Here is a 13,658-nt window from a genome sequence, read left to right as displayed (position 1 = left end):
TTGCAATAATCATAGCCAATTGTCAGGCATGGAAATCGGGCTGTCTGTGTGTTTACATGGACCCGCAAACAAAGTCCCTTTATCGATTCACCTTATCACGTGCTTCCGACAAGACTCCGCGCAACTGTGGTCATTCCGGTGGCCTACAGAATCTGAATACAATTATGTACATGTATACCGTGAAACAGAATGCAATGAAATATACGCCAAACATTACATCTAGAATAGCTTTTATCATAATTTCACTATTGACAAACGATGTTACGAATTTGAATATTTTTCAAGTTATACTCTGCTAAAACGACGCACGATGAGAGTTTGGGACTTGCTGGAGACGTTGAATAGCCTCTCTTGACTTGGTAAAAATTATAAATTTTGCAGAGGTCAAATTCTAGTTCACAGAGAGTCAAATGACTCGCATGTGTTCGTGACACAAACGATCTAAAACTGTCTAAGTAATACGCTCCTCCAAATTGAAAGATTGAACTTTAGATGAAACTTTCCTTAAGAGAAACTTTCACCATCTTCCTTCAAAACAAAGAGTGAAAATCAGGGGTCGTGGTGAACAAGTGTTGAACTTGACAAACAAATTACTATTTTTTGGATTTAATTGGAGCTTCAAACGGTCACCATCTGTGTGTTAATTTTATAGGAAAATAAGTTTTCGATTTTAAGAAACATAAGATGGTGAAACTGAATCTAATCAACGGGCTTCAAAACGAGTCCACATATACAGTGAACTTGCAAAGTATTGTACAATTTTAACAGTCTGCGTGTTTGTTCCCGGGCGCATTCTACCTGATGAAAACCCCTACATTTTTCACAAAAGGAATTTACTATCTGTATCTCTGTTCTTCAGCGTATCACATTGCGATGACATTCCAGCGGTAGTCTTTGAGTCATACCACTCTTAATAGTGAACACCACAACATGAAAAATTAGGAATTCCATTATAATTTCTAATTATGTTTTTTCACCCTTTACACAAAAGCCGAAGCACTGCCTGTAACAGCAGCAATTTTTCCAGTGTTTTATAAGAATCGTATGATCTATGTTCGTGATTCGATAGCATGTTCAAACGACTCTGGTTACTGTGTGGGGTTAACTGTTACTGAAAAAAAACTGAATATTCAGTCCAGACTTTTAAAACTTTGCGAAGTAATCACACGAAAGGCAAGAAAAAGTGTGTAATGTTTACATGTGGAGAAATTTACCATGGACAGAAGTAAAACCCATATACGTTCAAACGCGCTAAAACACATTCAAAAATACGCTCACGTAAGTATATTGTATATATCGGTGTAAATCTGAGGTCTCTTTCGGGAAAGAAAAAAGGCCAACAGCAAAACGCACGTCTGATCCTTTAGTGCAGTTGGTAGAGCATCCGAACTGAATTCGGCCAGGGGGACGTGGGTTCGAATCCATAAAAAAGGCCATAAAAAAGGAATGTGAAAAAATCAGACGTAATTGATATATATGGAGAGAGAGAGAGAGAGAGAGAGAGAGAGAGAGAGAGAGAGAGAGAGAGAGAGAGAGAGAGAGAGAGAGAGAGAGAGAGAGAGAGAGAGAGAGAGAGAGTCGTGCAGCTTTAACTTGGAGCAAAGTTGCTCAAAGAACGGAGAGAAATGAAAATGACAAAATTTTTTTAATAGTATTTGGTGAATAATTGCAATATGAAATGACGATGAAGAAATTCAATGAATTGAGTTAGTACCGGTAAGATTTATATGGAACAATAAAGTTGACTGACTTGACATTAAACGGAACACACTGCCATCGAAGATTTTTTAATCAAGCTCTTTAAAATGAGAATATGATGTGATCTTTTGAGACGCCCTGATGGAGGTTAACTTAAAAACAACATCCGATATGACCTCGAAATATTACCTGCGTTTGACTTCATCAAGGGTAAATTAAACTAAACGAAGAGAAATGGGTTGAAACAGCGGAGAATTGGGTCACGTAGAAGTCATCTTCCCTAATTAAAATATATCTTTGTCAAAGAAACTCAGCAATTTGCAAAATTGGATGGACGTAACCTGTTCAGTGCGCACTGAATTATGGGACAAGTTCGTTCACATCGATTGAAATGACGATCATTTCATTGTTGTTCAAAATGTGCGATAACACTTTCTTAAATCCATTTGTTTCATCGTTCCATCGATAAAACAACACAACTTGAGTCTTTGCATTGACAGGAAACTTTTTTACCATCTTGGATGATTTGTGATTAAACCATTTCGATCGAGCGACAACGTGCAACCTCGGTACTCGCCTTGAGTTAGATTGGCACGCAGGCGCGGCGATAAGGCGAACTGCGTTCTCACAACTTATAACACAGGCATTACCTAACGACGTAGTTTTGCTACAGTAAGCGAAGCGGAAACCATGACAACGTCGATCGGTGATTTGAGAGATTTAAAAGCGCAATTTTGCGACATTTCGTCACAGTCGCTCTTTAAAGATTCTGCTCGGATCCGCCCAATGAACGTAAATACCGAGTTAGTCTTGTTGACGAGATGCAAGGGAGTCGTAAATTGGGATCATCCATCATTTAAACGACTCCTTGCTCATTAAGGTACACTATTAATCTCAGCGAGTGGCGTTGTCTGCGCGGGACAGAAAACAAGACATCTCAGCCACGCGTGTTTACTTCGACGACATCTACCGCGAGCCACGAAATGACGAACATAGAGCTACACTCCCCGGCTAGCTCGACGATCGCAGCTTCGAAGCAACGAGAAACGTGCGCTCCGATTTTATTCCCCGTCGCTTCAAATCCAAAGATCTGACGCCCTTCCCCCGCACGGCCGTTTCGGAATTGCATTTAGGATTCACAATCGATCGTTTTCCAACGGCTAGCAAATCCTTTTACAAATCTACCCAAATCGACTCGTCTGTCGCGCATTATCGAACTTATATCCGACATGGCATTGTCCTCGAGAATGTCAGTTCATGAAGCCAGCGTCTGAAGAGACAATCTTTGCGTTCTAGGGTTTTTAGTAGTGACAAAATAGTTTAGTTCAGTTTGGCCTAAGCAGATAAAACCCTAGGGACCGGGTGCTCACCTGTCCGGGGAGCGAATGCCCATGTAAACTGTCCTAGAACAAAAGTCGCCTGTTCAGTTCAACGCACTACTTTTCTTCATAAGGAATCTGGAAACAGCGTCGATATAAGAAAGGTATTCCACCTATAGTTCCTTTATTTGTTTGATTCAGATCGAATCGAGGAAAAAACATATCGAGGAAACGGCTGTCCATCCGCCCTGGTATCAATAAAACCTGATTCCATAAACAATAGCGTTCACATCCAGCAAAAGTGCCAATACAGTTGGGAAGCGTCGCCAGTCTCATTTCGACGAACGGAACGTGCAACGTCCAAAACGGGGCGCGATATCGGGGTACTACGGGTCAGTGACCGACATTGTCTTCTCAATAGGACCAATCCGATGAAGATTGCTAGTGCCAATCAAACAGCCGGAGGGCATGACCCATTCAATACCATTAGTGTATTAAAATGTGAAGCCTCATTTGCTAATGAGATTACGGGAAATATCAAACTGGTCTGAAATATTCAAAATTTTAAGCTTGTTAGCTACAGTGCTGTTTGTCAGTTTGTCTAGACAATTGTGGCCGGTATGTTGTTTGGTTAGTTAAATACTAAAGTAGACAATATCATTAATTTTACCTGTCTCTCTGACGGACCGAGTGCTTGAGTAACTGAAAAATCGACCGATTAATAGACTGACTAGCTCACTAACTTATCTACACAGTGCTTGTATGCTTTCATCTCTACTTCACCAGTTACTCATCGTTACTTTATACTTGCTTGCTTACGTGCCTTCTTAGTTAGTTGCTTCGTAGACCCTAAAATGGAGGGTTGCCTACACCGCAAATTAAATGTTTACTCGAGTGCTCTTACTCATTAAATCACTAACTCCTTTACTCATTCCCTCCCTCCTCACTCACTCACTCACTCACTCAGCCATTCACTCATTCACACACTCACTGACGTACTTTCCTTACATACTCACTTACTTACTAACTTACTTACTTACTAACTTACTTACTTACTTACTTACTTACTTACTTACTTACTTACTTGCTTGCTTGCTTACTTACTTACCTACTTACTTACCTACCTACTTACTTACTTACTTACTTACTTACTTACTTACTTACTTACTTACTTACTTACTTACTTACTTACTTACTTACTTACTTACTTACTTACTTTCTTACTTACTTACTTGCTCGCTCGCTCGCTCACTTACGTACTTACTTGCTTGCTTGCTTGCTTACTTACTTACTTACTTACTTACTTACTTACTTACTTACTTACTTACTTACTTACTTACTTACTTGCTTGCTTGCTTGCTTGCTTACATGCTTGCTGACAAGCATACGCACTTCTAACTTTCTCACCCATCTATGAATTAAATGATCGGGTGAACGATGTCTACTTTATCAAAACAATTAAACTGGTTGTGTAGACTAACTTCGTTGTATTGCATACAACATAAATGTATAATGTTGACTTACATACCGACTTTATGGGTCATTCAGTTTTTTTTAAATTATCATTGACCTTCGTGCAAGATCAAAGCATATTTAACAGGTTATTTGACAAGTTCAATTTGCGTGCACGTTTGTCACTGAACTGCGTTTTTCGTCGAAAGCGATATTCGATTAATCACAAGATGTGATTACTTTGAAGTTTGTCAGTCGTTGTATGTGATTTGCAGTTTCCTCCAGTAATCGTCCTCCGTCAGAGAAAGTTCGTGACCTTAGACAGCTTTACGACAGTTATTAAGTCGATATCTCTTAGTTGAGTGAGAAGTGATTCTTCATCCGGGACTTTTAAAAGCTGCGTTATCAGTAATTTTCATTCAGCCGGTCAACGCAGCCTGTACACGAGTAGGCCTGAATATACACTGTTATTGTTGACAGCTAGATTTTGGTCCGGACTGAATTGTCGGAAAATAACGCTGCATATTGTTGCAGTGCGTTTTGTTTGGCAAGGCAATCTTTTGTGTTTCAACATTCTTTTGGGAGAAGAAGAAGGGAAAAATATGAACAGAACAGTGACACGTTTCACCAAAAACTACAGCTGCTGTTCCCTTTAGCGTATAGTGTTTTCTTTAAGCCACATATTGAAGTTTTGAAGGACGTATCCTGTCAAAGTGGTCCTGTTCATAGGCGATGGCCATAACGTTCGTTTATTTAAATTGTGTCCACTTTTCAGTCATTTTTATACCGTTAAGATACGATTAAGACGTCTGTAAAATTCATGAGGGTGGATTTTGCTTGTGTATCCTGACGCGGATGGTTCCACTGAAAACTTAGGTTTTCGCATCTGTTTTATCACAGTTTATTCGGAGGAAAAAAGTTAACTTCGAGGAATTCTCAAGTCAAACTACATCAGCCAAGTCTTATTGCCGTTTTCCTGTCCGTTGGCTCCTCTTTGGCTGATGAAAGGTTTTTTTCGATGCATGGATAGACGAGAACACATCGTCTTTGCCATTTAAAAACTATCATTTGCCCGCTCTTTAACATTCAGCCTCCTCAATGACGCATTGAGTGCGCGAGATACCATCAGATTGCGAGTCAATCCCCTTCCACGCACCTCGTTCTTGAGCGATCTGAACTTGAAAAGATCTCTAGCGCGCAGCTGATGACATTATCGAGGGAATACGCTTTTAACAAAGTGGTTGAAGTAAGGTTTTCATTTTGCTTCCCGCTTGACCCAAAGGGAAACCCCATGTCCAGTTCTCCGTCGACAGGGTAGATTAATGGCGATAGATGGCGCCTTTCGGCTTCCCCGTTACTACATTTATTACGCCGACCGACGCGTCACGTCAACGTTTGGGAAAAAATAAATCAAGCACACTACATCAAGAAATGTTCAACTCTAGTTTGATGATACAGTAAATGTGGTTTTATGTTATATCAAGTCTGATAAAGCCACGACATCAAGTAGTACCCATTACTTAAAGAAATAAAAGATGCTTAAACAGAGGAAGTCGTTTGAGCACTTGCCTAAAATCAAAACAATCTTGAACAGGCACTGATTCTCTATCGTCTTTTAATTCGGGAGTTAGGGAGGCTTTTTTAAACCGCCTAGTTTAGAGCACATTAGTGGCACTTTGACTCGCAGAACCTGAGCAGGATCAGTGAGATGACCCAAGTTAGCCAAACATTGACCGAATCGAACGACTGGACCTGAATTAGTTTACTCGAGCCAAATATCCAATATAATCTTATAGTGAAATTGAGACAAAAATAGTTGAACAAGTTTAAGTTTTCAGTGACTCGGGGTCAAGCCACTTGACCTTCTGGCGTCGCCTCATCAACACGTCTGAGCGCCATTTTCAGTTTCGACTGACGTTCGGATTTGAGTTTAAAAAAAAAAACTTATTTTTACATTCTACGATGTTCCACTAACCTTTGTACATGTCGTGACTTTTTTCCTGATGTGCCCATGGGTGCCTATGGGTTACTATTTTCTAATTTCCATGTTCAGTAAAATTACACCTATGTTATATTCGCAACAGTCATGAAAATCACTATGGGTGTTACATTACAGGGTAAAATTACTTTTTATCGATTAATTATCGCATGGGTTGCTCGAAAATTTGAGCAAAATTTTACAAGTAGTCACCGAAACCGTAAAATGTATCGAGATGACTTCCTCGTTGTACGGTTAAAATACAAAGGAAGGAAGGTTCAGTGTTGAGAAACAGTCCTTTTTTTGTCTTCGACTAATATACTGACCCCTTTCGTCATGATATACAACCAATGTGGCAGCAAACAGGCATACAAACCCTCACCCATTGAGGCGGTTACGCTCAGGCGTTAACAGTTAGTACCAACAACCTCGGGCCAATTAATTTTTGAATCCGAAACTGAATCCGAAGCCAAAAATGTTGCTCGTGCCAGTAACGCGTCAGTGGGTTATATCTCCTGCATGGCTCCACTTAGAACATAATTCGATCCTTGAGTTATTTTAGGTCTTTTTTAATCCACATAAGACCTATACGTGACAATTTTTGCTTGAAACTTGTAAACTTGATTCCACTGCAACTGACACTTATAAACTTGATTCCTGGATGGCTCAAGCTGAAGTCAACTTGTGCTAACCGATCTTTCGGGCCTATATTACCCACATTAGATCCAATTTGCCAGTTTCTACTCGGAGCAGATCTAAGATTAGCCGAATTCATTTCCTTTGATCCGTTTATGTATTCTTACGCAAACTTTGAAGGTGGTCAGTTTGAAGGGGCAATTTACGATACAGGCACCCAATAGTTTTCTCGAATCGGACTTTAATTTCAAAATGGTTGATACCACAGAAGCAAAAAGGGTCAATATTGGCAGGAAATAGTTTACTGGAGGATGGTTGTGACGCGTTCATTTCAGCCAGGCTAGGCACCAAATTAATCAAATATATGATACAAAAGTGGCTTTGAACTCTGTAATGTTCCAAGTATCGTGCACCATAAATCATCGCGTCTAAATTACGACTCCGAGCGAGTTTCTTTAACGAAATTTGTGATTGCGTAGAAGATGGTTCATGTTTAATTCAATAGTTACCGTTCTCAAATGAACTGGATACATTCGAAGTTTTCGAGAAGATTGGGACAACTATCTGTACTGTCTAAAGTAGAAATAGTTGAACCATGCTCCTTTCTTCCATCATGTATGCATGGGTCAATGTGCGCCAATTTTGTTCAACTAAGTATTTTAATAATTCATCAAACCAACGTCCATAATGTCTACAGCACTGAAATCTCTTACTTTGGCATTGCAAGGCTTAGGCAGCTGTTTTTGTTGTTGTTGTTGTTGTTGTTGTTGTCGTCGTCGTTGTTGTTGTTGTCGTTGCTAGCTGTCGTTGTTGTTGTTGTTGTTGTTGTTGTTGTTGTTGTTGTTGTTGTTGTTGTTGTTGTTGTTGTTGTTGTTTAACTCTCCGTTGCCGCGATAAAGCTAATATGAGCTTACACTATTTGTAAAGCGCAGAATTGTTCAGATCTGGTGAGAACTAATTCTTAGAATATGGAAACCACCACAACACACTGTTCACACCACAACGCACTGCTCATAATTTTGTGTATACACTGAGACGACTACCGAGTTGTGTTAATCGACTGAGGTATAGAATCGATCATTTCACTATTTTTTGTTGTTTGCGTTAACCACAGAGTAATAGCCCCATGCCAGAATCAGGGCCCGAGACCATTACGGACAGCTCGTTGCTTTTGTCGTCATTTTCCTGGGAGGGGGCGTAGCTCCCTTTATGACGTCAACTCATTGTTGTGCAACTTTAGTTACTTACAGATTCCGCTGGTTTGGTTAGGTGCCGGGTATTTATTGCAGTGCACAATCCTTTATCATGGCCGAGCCTATTTAATGATCGGACACAAAGCCTGATAGCTCGTGTTTAGTCTTCTTCTCCGTTTCAAGGTCTTTTTCCTGGAAGTTTAAAGTTTAGTCGACTGGCTCAAGCAAAATCATAACCCGATCCCTGTGAAAAGAAGGCATCCTGGGCTTGAAAGGTTGTATGTGAGTCTTCCTGACCATGAATGAAATCAAAAAAAAAGATCGGATGTGTATGTAACCACATTGTTTTCTGTCATAATTCAAAAGAGTCATAAAAATAAATAAACTAGCAGAGAATGATTGGTATTCTTCTCTCTGAGAAAATTGTTCATTAAGAATAAAAAACAGAAAGGGTCAGAGAGGTAGATAAGGGTCGCTTACGTCATAGAAAGAAAGAAGGCACTTTCCTATATTGGACTCTAAAGATGTAAACCAGTAATAACAATACGTAGAGTCCCTCCACCAATGTACTTAGGAATATATTCTCTTCTACAAAACTTCGGCATTTTCTATGCTGAGGAAACTTCCCCTGTCGGAGCTAAGGTCTGCCCTGGGCGACAACATGAAGTCGATATGCTGTGAACGCGTCATGCTCTGACTGGACACACACTGTTGATAGGTGTTTTATCGATTTGAGGCAAGTTTTGTACAGGATATACACGCATTAGTATAATATTGGTGTACGAGAAGCCACATTGCGTGATCACAACCTCAACAATCCGGGGACGTTGGGCGCTCCTGCGTCATCGAAGCCCATGTCACTGCAGAGATTGCATAATTGGTCACGTAGCTGACGAGAAGCCAAGATGGGGTATACCCAGTCATTTCAGTGCCAAATGAGACGTTCGGATCCTAGCCAAGGACGATTCGCCACCGTTTCAGGGTTTATAGAGGCGATAAAAATCGTTACTGTACATAAACTAGTGTCTTTGTGCATCCTTGCCTAGCAACCAAACCATGGCTCTGTGGCATCTCTGTACCATTAACAAACTACAATACCTGGTCTAACATTTGTTCTGTCCGACTGTGTTAAGCCTGTCGTTACTGTTATGACATCAAGTGTATACCGCCCCTCATTTAGACCCGATAATCGAGGGGTCGTAACTCACTCCCCCAATACGCTTTCTCTTTACCCCCCTCTGCAAAACATCACATATGCGCCGCACATGCGGTAAGTTTTCTGCCCAGCCACAGAGAAAGTGAATCTTATCGTTGTTTGGACTCGAGCTGCAGAGATCTGCCGGGCCAATAATGGGTTGTGCAAGTCATTCACAGTACCCTCAAGGTCTGGTTGAAGGAGTGTATGTTCACTTTATTGTTGAAGTCAGGGCATCTGTCAAACTCGGACACTGCGCCATATTCAACAGGATTCGGCTCATACCACAGTCCCCTTGTCGGACACAGGAACTCTGGCTATAGGCATACGGACAATCTTAGGCGTCACAGATTAGCTTTGTACCTTCAGCTTATGTTATACTCGTGTGATGACTAATGATAACTTTGAAATTGGTTTAGCAGGCCTGCAGTGGAAGGGGCAGTGATCTTGTGGATGTAGTTTTGAACTGGACACACAAGAGAACAACAACACGTGCCCACTGGTCAAGCTAAACCGTATTCAACGGCAACGCAATGGGTAGCATTTGGCCCTGTATGCAGTCAATCATCACGAATTCTCACATTAATTAACACTGATGCGAGATACAGTGTCACCTGTCAGTTATCGCCATAGCAACGAATGCATGCCACATACGTTGCCTTTGAGGGTTTAAAACACGCTAAGCTTAGTCAATATCTCGGGTACGTTGAGTCAATTTACAAAGCGTGCATGCGTCGCTAATATCAAAATCTCCCAATACAGAATAAAAACTATTTATCCACGGAGTTACGGCGCACGCTCTGTTGCCGCTCACACCAATGATGATAGATATGAATTCAAACGTTGTCGTGTTCGTGTCTGTACAGCCGCGTTTTGTCGGTGGTAAATGGTGTGCAATGCCAATATACATGTCACTGATGACCGTGTACAGTGTTTAGCATTCTATACAATTCAGTTCCTGCGGAGCTGTCGAAAATATCACTTTAGACACGTTAAAGATGGGACGAACGCCTTACACTGCCTGTGGAATAAACTAATGGCCATTTTTTATTATTTTTGTAATTTTTTTACATGTTGCATGTTGGTTTTTTTTCATAATTTGAATTTTGGTCGCCAGTGACGCTATTGTAATCTCAATAAGATTTCCACAACCCCATCAACGTTTGATGAATTAATTATAAGGCCTCTCCTTATTAATTAATGGCATTAATACATCATCACACAATACCCGGTGCCGTTCCGTACGTCTTTGCATGTTTGCCAAGGAGTGTCAATTTCTGACGAACGCCACGGTAGCTTGTTTTAGGCCGTTTGTCGGTCACATCAACTCGTAAATACACGTACAAATCCAGTTGCTATATTGTCGGCTTCTCGTATTAGCACGTCTAAGTTTTCGATCACTCGCTTTCGAAAGACACTCTGTGACGTATCTGTTACGTAACAGGGCGCGCTTCATCAAGTTGATAAGGTTACAGCGATGAGTGAGTCATAACCTCCTTGACCGCTCACTCTACGATCTGGCGACATTTGTAGTAGAGCTTCTGTCCAAGGATACCAGAGGTCTGTTAGAATGCTACGTTCTCATGCAACTGCGGTTTACCGGACAGCGGTGACATCTTTTAGCTTAAAGCGTCATTAGCCGCAACTTTCGATGTGTTTTTCCGATATCTTTGTTGTGTTTGTAAACTTTAATTTCCGGTTTTACTCCCCGAACCATTTCGAATTGTCTTTGAGTTCTACTTGTCAAAAACAGCCTATTTATCTGCAAGGTAAAAGTTGTTAGAATCACCATACTTAAGTCGACAGCAAACTTGCAGATTGTACACAATATGGGGCTTTGACAAGGCTAGGCTATTATTGTGTATTTCAACATGCCCCAGGAAGTATACTAAAGGACAAAATATATTTGCTTTCACGAGGACACGTCATAAAAAAATGATATCAAACGTTGCAACTTGTGCCATTAAAGGGACAATGGGCGTAACTTTTGATTCGGCCCATTCAGTTTGCGATATCGCAAAACTATGTGGTTTCTGCGTCTATACAATCTTTTAATACCCGATCATTGCATCACAGTGGTCGAAACAAAACAAAGCCCCCGTAATTCCGCATTATATCCCAGGGGACGAAACATCTGATTACTCCAGATCACTGTGAGCGAAAAAACAAAGCTCCATGCCCAGCAATGACTCGCACGATGCCTATACTAACAACATACAGACAGACACAAGAAGCCAATTGTGATTAACTGTTAGGTGGCCTCGTCCCGGGACCGTCGCACTCACAGCCTCGAACCCGGCCCATTTAAACTTAATAAAACAAGTATTATTGTTCACTTCATGGTTAAGTTTTTTTCATCCAATGGGGACAAACTAAATCTGAGTTTTGCATAGACTGCAAAGTACAAAGCAAATACTTCGTTCTTTTGTGACCTTCTTAAAATGTTTTACATATCTACCACAACAATTCTAGCGCACAAGTAGAATATTTGGTGTCCTGGTGAGTGCTGACGTGCTTTTCTGTTCAGCCACATGATCATATGATCGGGATCAGACACTATCATGATTCGGTTTGTGAAATGCGTGGAAAATTTCAGCCAGGCATCCTGATAGGTGACTTTGAAAAAATTGTACTCCCGATCGCAAAACTAGTACCTGCCCTGATGGCTGCCACGTATTTTTGCGCACCTCGTCTCCGACCCTAGCAAACCAAAGTTCAGAAAGTATCTATACCTCTCCATCGGGCAAGTACTTGTAAAATTTCATTTGCCCGGTCAAACATTTGCCTGTCCCGGGCACGAAGACAAGTAGACATGCAGTTAATCTACTTCCTACCCTGACTCTTGGAATTCAAGCGTGGGAGTTTGCCGGCGATTCACGTGTCCATAATGCGACAATTCTTTAGCCCCCCCTTTTCAGCCCTAAACCCGTGACGTATCAGCAGCTTGTGACGTCAGAGGGGGTGTTGCCTTCCAAAGCCGACTACAGTTCGTCAGCAAGTTGGTTGCATTCAACTCACCAAAAGATTCTCTCTTCTCAGTAATCTGTTGACTTCTTGAAACTTCGTCACAATGAATAAGACGAGTTCTACAATAACGGGACAATGGTAGAGCCACGGTTTTGACAGTGTTATCGTAACGTCTAAACGAACAAAATGCTACTTGAGCTTTGCTTCATAATCCATTCACCGCAGAAAGCTCTCGACGAATGGAGCACGCTGGACTTAATTGCGTTTGAACTGTCCTTTTTTCATCATTACCACTTATTTTGGCATTATCTTTCTATGTTTGCTCATTGGTCCCCCATTGCCATTTATTTATTCGATAAACCTCTTCCCTTAAAGTAGTTGTAGTTTAACGCTCTGAGCGCACACTGGCCGAGGATGGCACTTATCGTCGGCATTTCCGTTCCCGAGAGGTTGTCGTCTTCGGAGTTCACGTAGGCAGTTTTCATGACGGCGACGCCATCACATCTTCAGCGGAACAAAGGGTACAAGTAATTGGTACTCGTGACAAACAAACTGCAACAGTAATGTATACAGTTATACGGCTAAGGAGGTTATGAATCCCCTCTTCGTGGGATCCACATCCTCCCCTTGTCGGACGGAACCGTTAAACTAAAGAACACATGTTTAACACAAGAAGTCGAGGTTAAGTGGGTCCTTGTTGGAGCGGAGCCCTTCAAGTGACGCCGGAGTCGATGTGTCACCGCAGACAAACATGCTTTTGATATCGACGCTCCCGATAAATTACCCCCTCTATTCGGTTCTAACGTACCCGCCGCCGCTGTACTTAATTCCAAGACTAACACACAGCCCTCTTGAAATTCCTTGGTAACCGCTGACAGCTACAGACCATGAGTGACCCTACGAGGGATCTTCAAAATTTTAAAGTTTGATGTTCAGTTAATTTTTCCATCCTTTTGTAGCAGCGATACTGCCATACAAAGAGATTTCTACTTGGCATACGTAAACTGGCCAAATCGTTGAAGCTAAATCTTTCCTACCCTCGGTCCGGTCGTGCAATTTTAGTCATCGCGTCTTGAAGTACATTGTGCATGAATAATTACGGTGGATGAAAAAAGTTTCACTTGCGCTTCGAAGTGGCAAAAAAGTAATTATTTTAGAGTATTTCGACGTTTTTATTGATATAAGTTAAACACAATATGAAGTCGCCTTGTGGGTGGTTG

This window comes from Ptychodera flava, chromosome 10, assembly GCF_041260155.1.
Source record: "Ptychodera flava strain L36383 chromosome 10, AS_Pfla_20210202, whole genome shotgun sequence".
Lineage (NCBI taxonomy): Eukaryota > Metazoa > Hemichordata > Enteropneusta > Ptychoderidae > Ptychodera > Ptychodera flava.
Note: the sequence above shows the minus strand (reverse complement) of the source record.